Here is a 5,210-nt window from a genome sequence, read left to right as displayed (position 1 = left end):
ACCTATATGCTAACAAGCTGGGAAATCTAGGAGAAATGGACAACTTCCTAGAAAAATACAGCCTTCCAAAACTGACCCAGAAAGAAACAGAAAATCTAAGACCAATTACCAGCAACGAAATTGAAGCAGTAATCAAAAAACAACCAAAGAACAAAACCCCCGGGCCAGATGGATTCACCTCAGAATTTTATCAGACATACAGGGAAGACATAATACCCATTCTCCTTAAAGTTTTCCAAAAAATAAGAGAGGAGGGGATACTCCCAAACTCATTCTATGAAGCTAACATCACCCTAATACCAAAACCAGGCAAACACCCAACCAAAAAAGAAAACTACAGACCAATATCCCTGATGAACGTAGATGCAAAAATACTCAACAAAATATTAGCAAACCGAATTCAAAACTACATAAAAAGGATCGTACACCATGTCCAAGTGACATTCATCCAAGGGATGCAAGGATGGTACAACATTCGAAAGTCCATCAACATCATCCACCACATCAACAAAAAGACAGACAAAAACCACATGATCATCTCCATAGATGCTGAAAAAGCATTTGACAAAGTTCAACATCCATTCATGATAAAAACTCTTAGGAAAATGGGAATAGAGGGCAAGTACCTCAACATAATAAAGGCCATTTATGATAAACCCACAAGCAACATTATATTGAACAGCGAGAAGCTGAAAGCTTTTCCTCTGAGATCGGGAACTAGACAGGGATGCCCACTCTCCCCACTGTTATTTAACATTGTACTGGAGGTCCTAGCCATGGCAATCAGACAAAACAAAAAAATACAAGGAATCCAGATTGGTAAAGAAGAACTTAAACTGTCACTATTTGCAGATGACATGATACTGTACATAAAAAACCCTAAAGACTCCACCCCAAAACTACTAGAACTGATATCGGAATACAGCAAAGTTGCTGGATACAAAATCAACACACAGAAATCTGTGGCTTTCCTATACACTAACAATGAACCAACAGAAAGAGAAGTCAGGAAAACAACTCCATTCACAATTGCATCAAAAAAAATAAAATACCTAGGAATAAACCTAACCAAAGAAGTGAAAGACTTATACTCTGAAAACTACAAGTCACTCTTAAGAGAAATTAAAGGGGAAAATAACATATGGAAACTCATCCCAAGCTCGTGGCTAGGAAGAATTAATATCATCAAAATGGCCATCCTGCCCAAAGCAATATACAGATTTGATGCAATCTCTATGAAACTACCAGCAACATTCTTCAATGAACTGGAACAAATAATTCAAAAACTCATATGGAAACACCAAAGACCCCGAATAGACAAAGCAATCCTGAGAAAGAAGAATAAAGTAGGGGGGATCTCACTCCCCAACTTCAAGCTCTACTATAAAGCCATAGTAATCAAGACAATTTGGTACTGGCACAAGAACAGAGCCACAGACCAATGGAACAGACTAGAGAATCCAGACATTAACCCAGACATATATGGTCAATTAATATTTGATAAAGGAGCCATGGACATACAATGGCGAAATGACAGTCTCTTCAACAGATGGTGCTGGCAAAACTGGACAGCTACGTGTAGGAGAATGAAACTGGACCATTGTCTAACCCCATATACAAAAGTAAACTCAAAATGGATGAAAGACCTGAATGTAAGTCATGAAACCATTAAACTCTTGGAAGAAAACATAGGCAAAAACCTTTTAGACATAAACATGAGTGACCTCTTCTTCAACATATCTCCCCGGGCAAGGAAAACAACAGCAAAAATGAATAAGTGGGACTATATTAAGCTGAAAAGCTTCTGTACAGCAAAAGACACCATCAATAGAACAAAAAGGAACCCTACAGTATGGGAGAATATATTTGAAAATGACACATCCGATAAAGGCTTGACGTCCAGAATATATAAAGAGCTCACACGCCTCCACAAACAAAAAACAAATAACCAAATTAAAAAATGGGCAGAGGAACTGAACAGACAGTTCTCCAAAAAAGAAATACAGATGGCCAACAGACACATGAAAAGATGCTCCACATCACTAATTATGAGAAATGCAAATTAAAACTACAATGAGGTATCACTTCACACCAGTAAGGATGGCTGCCATCCAAAAGACAAACAACAACAAATGTTGGCAAGGCTGTGGAGAAAGGGGAACCCTCCTACACTGCTGGTGGGAATATAAACTAGTTCAACCATTGTGGAAAGCAGTATGGAGGTTCATCAAAATGCTCAAAACAGACTTACCATTTGACCCAGGAATTCCACTCCTAGGAATTTACCCTAAGAACGCAGCAATCAAGTTTGAGAAAGACAGATGCACCCCTATGTTTATTGCAGCACTATTTACAATAGCCAAGAATTGGAAGCAACCTAAATGTCCATCGATAGATGAATGGATAAAGAAGATGTGGTACATATACAGAATGGAATACTACTCAGCCATAAGAAAAGGGAAAATCCTACCATTTGCAGCAACATGGATGGAGCTGGAGGGTATTATGCTCAGTGAAATAAGCCAAGCAGAGAAAGAGAAATACCAAATGATTTCACTCATCTGTGGAGTATAAGAACAAAGGAAGAACTGAAGGAACAAAACAGCAGCAGAATCACAGAACTCAAGAATGGACTAACAGGTACCAAAGGGAATGGGACTGGGGAGGATGTGTAGGTAGGGAGGGATAAGGGGGGGAAGAAGAAGGGGTGTATTAAGATTAGCATGCATGCGGGGTGGGAGAAAGGGGAGGACTGTACAACAAAGAGAATACAAGTAGTGATTCTACATTTTGCTATGCTGATGTACAGAGACGGTAAACGGGTTTATAGGGGGGACCTGGCATAGGGGAGAGCCTAGTAAACATAATATTCATCATATAAGTGTAGATTAATGATAACAAAAAAAAATAAAAGCAGTTCCTGTGTGGTGACCTCCAATGAGATCTACACAATGGTAAAAAGGGCATATAAAAGTGTAGGCAAATGGTCTGTTTGTGTTTATACAGAGGATTAAGGCCTAATTTGGCTACCCAGAAAATGAACTAAGATACGATATGAAAAAGAACTTCCAACATCAACACTCTATGGAAGACTCATACCAGAAGATGATCATCAAAAAACCCCAACAAAGATCCATGCACTGCTACAGCTGTAGATGCACTCATCCCACCGGTTCCTGGACTTGCCAAGGGAATGAAGAAGGAGATATCTAAACTGGCCTGTGCATACAGTAAAACAACAAATTTGACTGGATCTATACTGTTGGAACTCAACCAAGAATTAGGAGAAGTGCAAATTGTAGCGCTCCAAAATCTTACAACTAGACTATTTACTGTTAAAAGAACATTTGGGATGTAAACAGTCCCCAGGAATGGGCTGTTTTAATTTGTCTGATTTCTCTCAGACAGTTCAAGTTCAGTTGGACAATATCCACCATATCATAGATAAGTTTTCACAAATGCCTAAGGTGCCTAACTGGTTTTCTTGGTTTCACTGGAGATGGCCGGTAATTATAGGTCTGCTTTGGTTATGTAACTGTACTCCTATTATGTTAATGTGTGTGCGCAATTTAATTAGTAGTTTAAAACCTATACATGCTGAAGTTACTCTACAAGAAGATATGTCAAAGAAATAATCAATCTTCCCATGTTTTCTTCCGTCTGCTACTTCTATAGCTTTTCTTCTTCCTTCCTAATTACAACCCTTAAATAGAATTCGTGCCTCATATCAATTTTACCGAGTATCATAATTCTTCCAAGTGGTAAAGATACCTCAAGACAAATGCTGGGCATAGAAGCCACAGGGCATAAATATGCAAAGAAGTAAAAAGCTAACCTTTTCAAACAATAAGGCTTCTCTCTCACTTACCAACTTCACATTTCCCTGTATGGCCCCGGAAGATGACTGGTTAGCCAGAGACGGGTAAGATTCCTCAAGGGAGGAACAACCTAAGACAGGCACAGTCGCAGGGGGGCCATCAGGTGAGAAATTGGGGATCAACAGAGGTGAGGCTTAGAACCTCACCACCACCCCTGTTCTGAGAGAAATCTTCTGCATCCTTGAATGTTTTATTGCCCTTTTCTAGCTTGGATTAACAGATAGTCTACAGGCACACACCTGATCATCTACATTTGCTCTCTTACAACACTAAACTATGTTTTCTACCTTTATCTTGCATCTACCTACCACTTCAGCATTTTATTAAAAATAATAATAATAAAGAGAGAAATGTGGTATCCACATATAAATCAAGTATGAAAATCAAACGAATATTCATATTTGAACTGATGGTTTATAGTTCATAATACATGAGCAAAACCAAAAGTTTCTGTGATGACTGCCCTTGTACTGTTCACCATGTAACTTATTCACTATGTAAGAATTTGTTCTCCATGTAAGAACTTGTTCACTATGCTTTAGAAGATTGGAGACTGATGAAAATTAGGCTTGGGGTGGATTAATGATTGTGCATTGAGCATTGACTCCCCTATACAGAATTTTATTGTCGTTAACACCCATTTGATCAATAAATATGACAGATGCCCTGTCAAAAAAAAAAAAAAGTACAGACTTCCAATTGTAAAATACATAAGTAACCGGGATGTAATGTATAGCATAAGGAATATAGTCAAAATATTGTAACAACTTTGTATGGAGATAGCTGGTAGCTAGAATTATCATGTATATAAATGTTGAAACACTGTGTTGTACACCTGAAACTAATGTAATACTGTGTGTCAACTACCCTTCAATAAAAATAATAATAAATTAAAAAATAAAAGTAGAGTGTCTACAAAAACCTATACCACTGTCACACCCACTGCTCCAATATTGAAATATTTTCCTTTTGTGGAGCAACAACAGACAGGTTCTCAGCCTCCCACTGACTCCTCATTAGTATCCTCTAGTGTCGGTCCGATCTATCACACAGACGCAATAAGGCAGGAGAAAACAGGACCATTTAGAGATTTCATAGGGAGAATTGAACCTGCCCCTACTGCTTTAAAATATTTTTAAGTATCACCTTCCCTCTGAGTCTAACACAGAATAACCTATTTAATGTCCCAACCCTTCCTTGCCCACTAAACTTTTCATCATCTAGGTTCTGCTTTCTTCTCCATTTTCCGTAGAACATAACACACACAAATAAACTAAACAATTACATAACTTCGTTTTATTTAATGCTCCATTTTTCTCTCCAGCACATGCT

The sequence above is a fragment of the Manis pentadactyla genome (genome assembly GCF_030020395.1).
Source record: "Manis pentadactyla isolate mManPen7 chromosome 15 unlocalized genomic scaffold, mManPen7.hap1 SUPER_15_unloc_1, whole genome shotgun sequence".
In the NCBI taxonomy this organism is placed as follows: Eukaryota; Metazoa; Chordata; class Mammalia; order Pholidota; family Manidae; genus Manis; species Manis pentadactyla.
This window is presented reverse-complemented; position numbering follows the sequence as displayed.